General features: G+C 46.9%; 1 non-coding gene across 1 annotated transcript; it reads right to left on the reverse strand.

Moving 5' to 3' along the window:
• Positions 1-2,231: 2,231 nt before the first annotated feature.
• TRNAM-CAU lies at positions 2,232-2,303 on the reverse strand. The gene has a single exon. It is a non-coding gene; the product is annotated as a tRNA-Met (tRNA).
• Positions 2,304-12,217: the final 9,914 nt, after the last annotated feature.

The raw sequence follows: 12,217 nt of genomic DNA on the forward strand, positions 1-12,217 counted from the left end.
TAGGCTTATGGCAGGGGTGTCCAATGTCGGTCCTCGAGGGCCGCAATCCAGTCGGGTTTTCAGGATTTCCCCAATGAATATGTATGAGATCTATTAGCATACAATGAAAGCAGTGCATGCAAATAGATCTCATGCATATTCATTGGGGAAATCCTGAAAACCCGACTGGATTGCGGCCCTCGAGGACCGACATTGGACACCCCTGGCTTATGGTGTTTTCCCAGCCTTTCTTTTACTAGGTTTCTGGAAATATTGCTTTGCGATGCCATCGCTGTACCTTATTGCCGCCCGTTGTCTTTTCCGACAAAGAGAGCATAAAGTCTGATCAGTACCAAGGTCTGCGTGGGGGAAGCTCAAAGTGCCAAACTTGGCTCACAACTTACAAGCCAAATGCAGTGTGACATGTCAAAAAAGCATGTCACACTGTATAATGTTGTAGGGCGCTCTTAGTGTGAACCCTCAGTGATAGGAGCACAGCTCCGACACTTCACTTCTGGGTCAAGGCGATAAGTCTCCACCCGCACACCATCATCGAGCGCCCTGTGTGTGCAAGAATCAAACCAATCAACAATCAAAATGAGTAAATGAAACTCAACACAAACAACCTGAGCGACCCCCACACAAACCCTGCCAGCCAAATCCCCTCAAAAAGCACGCACAAAATCACAAACAAAATCAAAAACCATACCAAAAAGTGAAAAACACATCCAAAATTAAGCAATACTTATCCAAAACTGTCACACAAACGGAAAAACCGCGCCAGGAGGAAAGGTTCAACCGCGCTGGTTTCGGGAGGAGCCCTTCTTCAGGAACCTGGCCTCCAACAGAACACGAGCAGAGAGGACGGCTGGAGGGCGGGGTGCCCGGGAGGGAGAGCACACCGGCTAAAACAGATCCACAGGTGACATCATGCACGAACCAACCAATCATGCTGTGCCAGCACTCAACACAATCAGAACCACAAAAGGAGAAAAAGAAAGAGGGAGGGAACAAGGAACACCCACCAATAGGAACACCACAATCAAAAAAGTTCCCCCCCCCCACACACACACACAAACACACCACACACTGCATCCAAAATCCACTATCCAAAGGGGAAAAAGCATAGATTCGGAAATAAGCTGAGAAAATCTTCTTGACAGAAAGGGTTGCTAATTCGTGGAACGGCTTCCTGTTTGGAGGTTGTATCTCAATTCTAGAAAGCTTGCAACAAGTAACTAGGAGAAAACTCTTTATTACAAGGCCTCAAGGCTGAGTTTCCAATGCAATGCGCAGTCACTGCACTTCAATCTATTCACCCGTTTGATTAATTCACAATCTCAGTTTCCATATTATCGGTGACAACTGTCACACCTGTAAATTCCAGGAATCTTCAACACAACACATGAAGTTGACTAAAATGATCTGTGCTCTTTGTTATAAAGCGCATATGGGGGACAGACCTAAAGTTCTCAAAATCTGTACTTTTGAAGAAAGGCGGTAGAGGGGTTACAGGATATAGACGTTTAAATACCTAGGTGGCACGAGTGCACCGGAGGCAAGCTTCTTTCATTTTCAGGATAGCCACGATAAATATGCATGAGATCGATTTGCATCTCAAAGAGACAGTGCATTCAAATCCATCTCATACATATTAATTGTGGATATCCTGAAATCCTGTCCTGGCTCAAGCTCTCGAGGACCGGAATTGCCTACCCCTGCACTCGACCAGGGGTAGGCAATTATGGTCCTCAAGAGCCAGAGCCACTTCAGGTTTTCAGGATATCCACAATGAATATATATGAGATGGATTTGCATGCACTGCCTCCTTGAGATGAAAATCTATCTTATGCATATTTATTGTGGATATCCTGAAAATCTGATCTGGCTCTGGCTCTCAAGGACCGGAATTGCCTACCCCTGCACTAGACCAAGGGTAGGTAATTCCGGTCCTCAAGAGCTGGAGTCAGGTCAGGTTTTCAGGATATCTGCAATGAATATGTATCAGATGGATTTGCATGCACTGCCTCCTTGAGATGCAAATCTATCTCATGCATATTCATTGTGGATATCCTGAAAATCTGACCTGACTCCGGCTCTCGAGGCCTGGAATTGCCTACCACTGCACTAGACCAACTAGCCAATGGGCTCTGTTGCTATGGAAGGTGTGCTGGTCATTTCTGGGCTTGCATTGGGAAATCCTGTGTGCCTGGTAAAATGAGATAAGTTCTTGAAATAAATCAGGCCTGTCCTAGCAGAGGATGGTTTTGATCCATCAACCTCTGGGTTATGGGCCCAGCACGCTCCCGCTGCGCCACTCTGCTCTCTGGAGAGCATGTTTTCTGCTTTCCTCCCTTCTGTCCGGCTCCTCTGGCTCAGTCCTCTCACAGAAGACAACACATGAAGTTGACAGTCTGTGGTCTTTGTCATAAAACGTATATGGGGACATACTTCTTTCCAGCATCATAAGTTCTTCTCCTTCTCCTCTCTTCCACCCCCAGCCTCCACAATTCTACTTGTGAAGTTGGCCCAGTGGGCTTCCCAAGCTGGCATTTCCTCCCCTTTCTATTTGTGCTATCCTCACCTTCAGTCTTGCAGACATATCAATTTTTATTGAGGGGACTGACAGCCTCGGCAGCAATTTTCAACTGCCTCCTGTGGCCCCTTTCAGTGCTTTCATTCGACAACAGTCAGCCTCTAATGACGCAACTTCCTCTTTCCACCTGGATGAACCATGGCAAAAGGAAAGCACAGAAAAGAGGGGCTGCAAATAGCGGTTGAGAATCAATGACAGGGATGGCTGCCACCTGTAACAAAAATGGATACATTTGCAACACCAGGAGAAGAAGATGTCAAACTGGCTCTGATAGAAGGAGGTGAACATGCCGACCAACTAGGAGCCCACAAGAGCCTTGGGGCCAAGGGCAGCTGCCTTGTTTCCTCTCCCCTAATGCTGGCCCTGTGTGGCCCAGTCACTGTGGGCCACATAAAACAGCCCAGCAAACCGGAATAGGTCAGTGGGCCTTTAGTTTGACACATGAGCGCTACACCAATGAGCTGCTGAGCTACTGTTCTGTGGAGGGAGTGGTGGTGGAAGCAGGTCATTCCCCTGTAGTTTTTGGGCTTGCATTGGGAAACAGCAGGCCTCTCCTAGCAGAGGATGGCTTTGATCCATTAATCTCTGAGTTATGGAACCTGAATACTCCAGCTGGGGATTGCGATGTCTGTCTAACTCCCTTCTGGCCGGCGCCTCTGTCTTGGTCCTCTTGCAGAAAACAGACTAAAGATCACAAAATGTGTACTTTTGAAGAAATGCGGTAGAGGGGTGATAGAATACAGATGTTTAAATAGGGTTTAGACCAGTGATTGAGACTTGAACTGCTTCGTTTGCTAAATTTAAGCAGCATTGCGACTTTTTAAGGTCTCTGAGGTCTTTTCATCTGCTGATAGACTGAAGTAGACAGACCTAATGATCTCAAAATGTGTAATTTTGAAGAAAGAAACTTTAGAATGAGGGGGCGTGGAAAGAAGGGAAATAGGGATAGTTTAGGAAATAACCTGAGAAGGACTTCTTAACTAAAGGGTTGCTAATTTGTTGAACGTTTTCCTGGTTGGAAGTGTTACTGACAAAACTTGTGTCTGAAGTTTAGAAAGCTTGGGACAAGTAAATGGGAAAGTAGATGTCAGGGAGAGACAGATGGAATAGGCTTATGGATTTTTCACACTTTCCTTTTTCTAGGTTTCTAGGAATAGTGCTACCGCTGTACCCAATTTCCAAACTTCGTCTTTACCAACAAGGAAAGCAAAAGGTCTGTTGAGTACCACACCATGCCATTTTACTGCCTTGAATCTGCTCCAGAAAGTGAGGGGCTCATTCTAAGAAATGAATCTAGAATCTCTTGCACCCAAAGCAAGACTCATACCCCTAGGCCAATGAGCTACTGGGCTACTCTGCTGTTGAAGGTGTGGTGGTGGAAGCAAATCGTTTCCCTGTAGTTTCTGGGCTTGAATTGTGAAATCCTGTGTGCATGGTAAAATGAGATAACTTCTTTAAAACAGCAGACCTCTCTCCCAGCAGAGAACGGTTTCATTCCATTGACCTCTGGGATATGGGCCCAGTACGCTACCGCTATGCCACTCTGCTCCCAGAGGAATGTGTTTTCTGCTTAACTCCCTTCTGGCCGGCCCCTCAGTCTTTTTCCTCTTGCAGAAGACAACACTTGAATTTGACTAAAATGGTCTGTGGTCTTTGTCGTAAAGTGTATATGGGGCAGACCTAAAGATCTCAAAATGTGTTCTTTTGAAGAAAGGTGGTTTAAATATCTAGGTGGCACGAATGCACCAGAGGCGAACCTCTTTCATTTGAAAGGAAGCTTTGGAATGAGGGGGTATGGAAAGAAGAGGAAAAGGATTAGTTTTGGAAATAACCTAAGAAGAACATCTTGACGGAAAGGGTTGTTAATTCGTGGATCGGCTTCCCGGTTGGAGGTGGTACTTACAAAAATTGTATCTGAATTTTAGAAAACTTGTGAGAAGTAAATGGGAGAGTAGATGTCACAAAGAGCCAGATGGAATAGGCTTATGGTCTTTTCCCACCTTCCTTTTTCTAGGTTTCAATTGCTTTCTAGTACTATCACTGTACCCTATTTCCGACCTAAGTCTTTACCGATAAGGAGAACAAAAATTCTGACTAGTACCAAGATATGCCCTTCTGCAGAAAGTGAGGGATTGTCTGAAAACTGAGCCCAGGATTTCTTGCACCCAAATTGAGAATCATACCCCTAGATCAGTGGTCTCAAATTTGCAGCCCACCAGGCACTATTTTGCAGCCCATGGTCTGTACTAGTAATTTCTGTACTAGTGCTGCCTGCTGTTTGCAGCGTCCTCCGGCTTCCCCACTAGCCTCCTGCTTTTACCTTTAGATAATTACCGCAGCCTGCATAGAGGATTGCCGGTGCTGTAGCGATCCTTGCAGGCTGCCGTCGTCCTCAGCAGCATGTTCCCTCTGCTGTGATCCTGCCCCTGATGTAAGAGGAGGGGCAGGACCGCAGCAGAAGGAACATGCTGTGGAGGCCGATGGCAGCCTGCAAGGAACGCTACAGCACTGGCGATCCTCTCTGCAGGCTGCGGTAATTAGGTGAAACTAAGACCAGGAGGTCAAGTGGGAAGCTGGAGGATGCTGCAAAGAAGGGGGAAACATGCAGGCCTTTGGTGGGGGAGAGGGGAAGGGAAGATTTATAAACTATAAAGAGTTTTACCTCATGCAAAATTTTAATTTCTTTAATAAGACATTAACTATTTTTTCTGGTGCCCTCTAAGTACCTACAAATCCAAAATGTGGCCCTGCAAAGGGTTTGAGTTTGAGACCACTGCCCTAAACCAATGTGCCACTGGGCTGCTGTGCTGTGGAAAGTGTGGTGGTTGAAGCAGGTTGTTTCTCTGTAGTTTCTTGACTTGCATTGGGAAATTCTAGGAGGCACGAATGCACCGGAAGCATTCCTCCAAAGATGGGGAAAAGGAATAGATTCTGAAATATTCTGAGAAAAACTTCTTGACGGAAAGGGTTGCTAATTCGTGGAACAGCTTCCCGATTGGAGATGGTACTGACAAAAATTGTATCTGAATTCTAGAAAGCATGGGACAAGTAAATTCTAGAATTCTTAGGAGATGTAAATAGGAGAGTAGATGTCAAGAAGAGACAGATGGAATAAGCATATGATCTTTTCCCACCTTCCTTTTTCTAGGTTTCTAGGAATATTGCTTTCTGGTGCCATCGCTGTACTCTATTTCCGACCTTTGTCGTTACAGACAAGAACAGCAAAAGTCTGACTAGTACCAAGTAGTGCTGCCCGATTCAGGAAAAAAAATTCAATTCGATTTAATTCAGCCTACTGAATTTGTTTTTCCGATTCGATTCGATTTTCCTGCCCAATTGGGTGTTGTTTTTTTTTTTCAAACATCCTGGTGGGTTTATTTTGTAGCCTTTTCACCCCCTTTGCCTTCTCCTAACCACACTGGCGCTGTGGTGTAAACAAAATAAACAAACAAAAAAGACTTTTCCTCTCTCTCTTAAATCCTAGCCCACGTTTGCGGTCTAACACCAAGCTCTGGCAGGATACACGTTTCAAATCTAACATATTGTAATTACAAAATGGAAATTAGAATTAGTTTTTCTACCTTTTGTTGTCTGGTCATAATTCAAATCTTGTTGGTCCCAGGCTCTGGTTGTCTTCTGATAACTTGCTTGCCAGGGTCTTCTTCTTTCTTCTTTCTCCGTTCTAACCATCCATCTGACATTTCTGTCCTCTCCTTCCCTCCTCCGGAGGTCTGGCATCTTTCTTTTTTTTTTTTTTTTATCTCCATCCACAGATCCACCTTTTCTTAACTACCCTTTCATCCAGCATCTCTTCCTCCTTCCCCACCACCCCAGGGTCCACCATCTCTACCTTTCTTTTCCCAACTACCCTCCTATCCAGTATCTCTATCCCCCCTCCACACCATCCCTTTCTGTTCCTTCCCTTCCTAAATCCCATTGTCTATCATCTCTCTCCCTCTCCTCTATTTTTAGACCCATTATTTCTTCCCCCCCCAAAGTCCGGCATATGCACATCTCTTTGAACCCCCTTCCCTCCCTCTGTGTACTTCTACACCAGGGTCCCCCTTCCCTGAAGGTCTGTCCCGCCCTGAAGGCCTACAGCCTTGCACCTCCTCCCTGAAGGCATGTCCCCCCATCCCTGTAGGCCTGCACCCCCCAAGGCCTGTCCAACCCCCTGAAGGACTGCCCCCCCCGAAGGCCTATGCCACCATCCCTGGCCTATCCGCCCTTTGAAGGCCTGTCCCTCCCTTAAAGGCCTGTTCCGCTTTAAAGGCCTGTTCACCCCTTGAAGGCCTGCATCCCCCCAAGGCCTGGCCCAGCCCCTGATGGACTGCCCCCCCGAAGGACTGCCCCCTCCCGAAAGACTGCACACACCCCCCGGGAAGGCCTTTGTGTTCCCCCTGGCCTCCCCAAACCGTTTATCTTACAGCTTCAGCCTGCAGCCGAAGATCGCGGTTACAGCGTCTTTGCACTGCAGTGCTTTGAGCTGTTTCCTCTGTTGTGGTCCCGCTCCTCCTCTGAAGTCAGAGGCACGATCGCGGCGGAGGAAACAGCTCAAAGCACTGCAATGCAAAGACGCTATAACTGCGATCTTCGGATGCAGGCTGAAGCTGTAAGGTAAATGGTTCGGGGAGGCCAGGGGGAACATGGAGGACTTGCCAGGGGAGTGCGCAGTCTTTCGGGGGGGGGGGGGGCAGTCTTTCGAGGAGGCCAGGAGGGAAGCTGGACGCAGCACTTCCCGACTGACCCTCCCTCCTCGCCTTCTAAAACAGGTGCGGCAGCGGCCAGCCAGCAAGAGCAGCGCTGCCGCTCCTGCTTTAGGGAGCGAAGGGAGAGGATCCGAATCAGGAATTTTATTTTTTAATATAAATATTTAATATAAATATAAATATTTTTATTTTTTAATTTAAATCGATTCAAATCGATTCATCCAAAGTGAATCGATTTGAATCGTGAATTCGGCAGCACTAGTACCAAGCCATGCCCTTCTATCACATTGAATCTGCCCTAGAAAGTGAAAGGGTTGTCTAGAAACTGATACTAGGACTACTAGCATCAAAAGTGAGACTTGTACCCCAAGACCAATGAGCCACTGGACTGCTATGCTGGGGAAGGTGTGGTGGTGGAAGCAGGTCATTTCCCTGTAGTTTCTCAGCTTGCATTGGGAAATCCTGTGTGCCTAGTAAAATGAGATAAGCTCTTGAAAACAGCTGGCCTGTCCTAGCAGAGGATGGTTTTCTTACATCAATCTATGGGTTATGGGCCCAGCACACTCACACTACACCACTCTGCTCCATGAGAAAGGTGCTTTCAGCTTAACTCCCTTCTGGCCGGTTCCTCAGTCTCAGTCCTCTTGCAGAAGACAACACATGAAGTTGATTAAAATGGTCTTTGGTCTTTGTCGTAAAGCATATATGGGGACAGACCTCTTTCCGGCATCATAAATTCTTCCCCTGCTCCTCTCTCCCATCCTCAGCCTCCACAATTCTACTCGAGAAGCTGGTCCAGGGGGCTTCTCGGACTGGCATTTCCTCCCCTTTCTATCCGCGACAACCTCCCCTTCAGTCTTAAAGACACATCCATTTTTATTGCAGGAAAATGACAGCCTTGGCAGCAATTCTCAACCGCTGCATGTGGCCCATTTCAGTGCTTTCCTTTTGACACGGTCAGTCCCCAATGACGTAACTTCCTGTTTCCACCTGGATGAACCGTGGCAAAAGAAAAGCACAGAAGAGAGGGGCCGCAAGTAGCGACCGAGAATCGAAGCTAGGGATGGCAGTCCCCTTTAATAAAAATGTATGTGGTTGCAACACCAGGAGAGGAAGACATCGGAGTGACATGGATAGAAGGAGGTAAACATGCCGACACATTAGGGGCCCACCAAGGGCAATTGCCCTGTTTCCTCTCCCCTAGTGCCAGCCACTTGCGCCACATAAAACAGCCAGGCGGTCTGTATTTAGCCAGTGGGCCTTTAGTTTGATACATGTTCTACACCAATGAGCTGCTGAGCTACTGTGCTGTGGAAGGTGTGGTGATGGAAGCAGGTCATTTCCCTGTAGTTTCTGGGCTTGCATTGGGAAATCCTGTATGCCTGGTAAAATGAGCTAAGTTCTTGAGAAAAGAAGACCTCTCCTACCAGAGGATGGCTTTGATCTATTAACATCTGGGTAATGTACCCTGCATACTACTGCTGGGGATTGTGTTTTCTGCCTAACTCCCTTCTGGCTGGCCCCTGTCTTGGTCCTCTTGCAGAAGACAGACCTAAAGATCACAAAATATATACTTTTGAGGAATGGCGGTTTAGAGGTGATAGGATACAAATGTTTAAATGGGGTTTTGACCAGTGATTGAGACATGACCTGATAAATTTAAGCAGCATTGTGGCTTTTTAGAGAGCTCTGAAATCTTTTCATTCCCTGATAAATTGAAGTGGGCACACCTAAAGATATTAAAATATGTGCTTTTTAAGAAAGGAAACTTTGAAATGAGTGTGCATAGAAACAAGGGAAAAGGGATAGTTTTGGAAATAATGTGAGGAGATCTTATTGACAAAAGGGTTGCTAATTCGTGGAACGGTTTCCCGGTTGGAGGAGGTACTGATGAAAACTGTAGCTGAATTTTAGAAAGCTTGGGAGAAGTAAATAGGAGAGTAGATGTCACAGAGAGATAGATGGAATAGGCTTATGGTCTTTTCCAACCTTTTTTTTTTTTTTTCGAGGTTTCTAGGAATATTGCTTTCTGGTGCCATCAGTGTACCCTATTCCGACTTTCGTCTTTACTGACAAGGACAGCAAAAAGTCTGCCTTCAATCTGCTCTAGAAAGTGAGGGGCTTGTCTGGCAACTGAGCCCAGGTTCTCTTGCACCCAAAGTGAGAATCCTATCCCTAGATCAGGGGTAGGCAATTCCGGTCCTCGAGGTGCCGGAGCCAGGTCAGGTTTCCAGGATAGCCACAATAAATATGCATGAAATAGATTTGCATCTCAAGGAGGAAGTGCATGCAAATCCATCTCATACATATTCATTGTGGATATCCTGAAAACCTGACCTGGCTCCGACTCTCGAGGACCAGAATTGCCTACCCCTGCCCTAGATCAATGAGCCACTGGGCTGCTGTGCTGTGGAAGGTGTGGTGGTGGAAGCAGGTTTTTTTCTCTGTAGTTTCTGGGCTTGAATTAGGAAATCCTGTGTGCCTGGTAAAATGAGATAAATTCCGTAAAACAACAGGCCTCTCCCAGCAGAGGATGGTTTCAATCCATTGACCTCTGGGTTATGAGCCTAGCACACTTCCACTGCACCACTCTGCTCCCTGGGAAAGGGGCTTTCTGCTTAACTCCCTTCTGACCGCCTCCTCTGTCTCAGTCCTCTTGCAGAAGACAACACAAGAAGTTGACTAAAATGGTCAATGGTCTTTGTCATAAAACATATATGAGGACAGACCTCTTTCCAGCATCATAAGTTCTTCCCCCCGTACCTCAAGAAGGACATGGCGGTACTCGAGGAAGTGCAGAGGAGGGCGACTAAACTGATAAAAGGTATGGAAAATTTTTCATACGCTGACAGGTTAAAAATGCTGGGGCTGTTCTCCCTGGAGAAGAGGAGACTTAGAGGGGACATGATAGAAACCTTCAAAATCCTAAAGGGCATAGAGAAAGTGAATAAGGACAGATTCTTCAAACTGTGGGGAGCCACAAGCACTAGGGGTCACTCGGAGAAACTGAAAGGGGACAAGTTTAGAACAAATGCTAGGAAGTTCTTTTTTACCCAGAGGGTAGTGGACACATGGAACACGCTTCCGGAGGATGTGATAGGCCAGAACTCTGTACAGGGGTTCAAGGAAGGTTTGGATAGGTTCCTGGAGGATAAGGGGATAGAGGGGTACAGATAGAACTTGAGGTAGGTTATAGAAGTGGCCAGAAACCACTTCACAAGTCGCGGACCTGATGGGCCACCGCGGGAGCGGACCGCTGGGCGAGATGGATCTCTGGTCTGACCCAGTGGAGGCAACTTCTTATGTTCTCCTCTATCCCATCCCCTGCCTCTACAATTCTACTTGAGAAGCTGGTCCAGTGGGTTTCCCGGCCTGGCATTTCCTCCCCATTCTATTCGCACCATCCTCCCCTTCAGTCTTAAAGATACATCCATTTTTATTGCAGGAGAATGGCAGCCTTGGCAGCAATTCTCAACTGCCACATGTGGCCCCTTTCATTGCTTTCCTTCTGCCGTGGTCAGTCCCCAATGACGCAACTTCCTGTTTCCACCTGGATAAGCCATGGAAAAAGGAAAGCACAGAAAAGAAGGGCCACAAGTAGCAAGTGAGAATCGATGCCAGGGAAGGCAGCGTCCTGTAACAAAAATGTATCTGTTTGCAACAACAGGAGAGGAAGACGGAGGTGTACATGCCAACCCACTAGAGGCCCCCAAGAGCCTCAAAGCCCAGGGCAGCTGCCCTGTTTGCTTCCCCCCTCCCCCACCCCTTTACACCAGCCCTGTGCTGCCCAGTCACCGCAGGACACATAAAATGGCCAGGTGGGCCGGATTTGGACAGCGGGCCTTCTGTTCGACACATGTGCCCTAGAGCAATGAGCCGCTGGGCTATTGTGCTGTGGAAGGTATGGTGGTGGAAGCAGGTCATTTTTCTGTAGTTTCTGGGCTTGCATTCAGAAATCCTGTGTACCTGGTAAAATGAGATAAGTTCTTGGAAAAAAAAAAGCAGGCCTGTCCTAGCAGAGGATGGCTTTGATCTATTGATCTCTGGGTTATGGGCCCAGCACGCTCCTGCTGTGCCAATCTGCTCCGTAGGGAATGTGCTTTCTGCCTAACTCCCTTCTGGCCAGCCCCTCCATCTCGGTCCTCTCACAGAAGACAACACATGAAGATGACTAAAACGGAATAGGATTATGGTCTTTTTCCCTTTCTTTTCTAGGTTTCTAGCATTATTGCTTTGCGGTGCCATCACTATACCCTATTTCCACCCTTCATCTTTACTAACAAGAAGAATAAAAAGTCTGACTAGTACCAAGCCACACTCAAAGTAAGAATCATACCCCTAGACCAACAAGCCACTGGGCTGCTGTGTTGTGGAAGGTGTAGTGGTGAAAGCAGGTCATTTCCCTGTAGTTTCTGGGTTTGCATTGGGAAACCCTGTGTGTGTTGTAAAATGAGATAAGTTCTTGAAAATAGCAAGCCTGTCCTAGCAGAGGATGGTTTTGATCTATCAACCTCTGTGTTATGTGCCAAGCAAGCTCATGCGGTACTACTTTGCTGTCTTACTCTTAATTTTACCTATTGCCCTGATGTCCTCTTTCCAATATTTAGGTGTACAGTGTTACCCCGCGAATTCGTGGTTCACGAATCATGGACTCAGTAATTCGTGGTATGCTTTGACTGCCTCTTCCTGTACTAAAGTCAGGCTACACCAATCAGGAGCTATGTGTCAAAGCAGCTCCTGATTGGTGTAGCTTGACTTTAGTTACAGGAAGAGGCGGCCGGAGCATACCGCGAATGATTTTCTGCACCCACTGGCATCCCAGCTTTCCTGACTTTTGACAGACGCAAAAACGCATTTGCAGTTTTTTGAAATTCTCAGGTGTTCCTGGAATGGAACCCCCATGAATTTTGGGGGTGTACTATATACCCTTATG

The sequence above is a fragment of the Geotrypetes seraphini genome, chromosome 1 (genome assembly GCF_902459505.1).
Source record: "Geotrypetes seraphini chromosome 1, aGeoSer1.1, whole genome shotgun sequence".
Taxonomy (NCBI): Eukaryota; Metazoa; Chordata; class Amphibia; order Gymnophiona; family Dermophiidae; genus Geotrypetes; species Geotrypetes seraphini.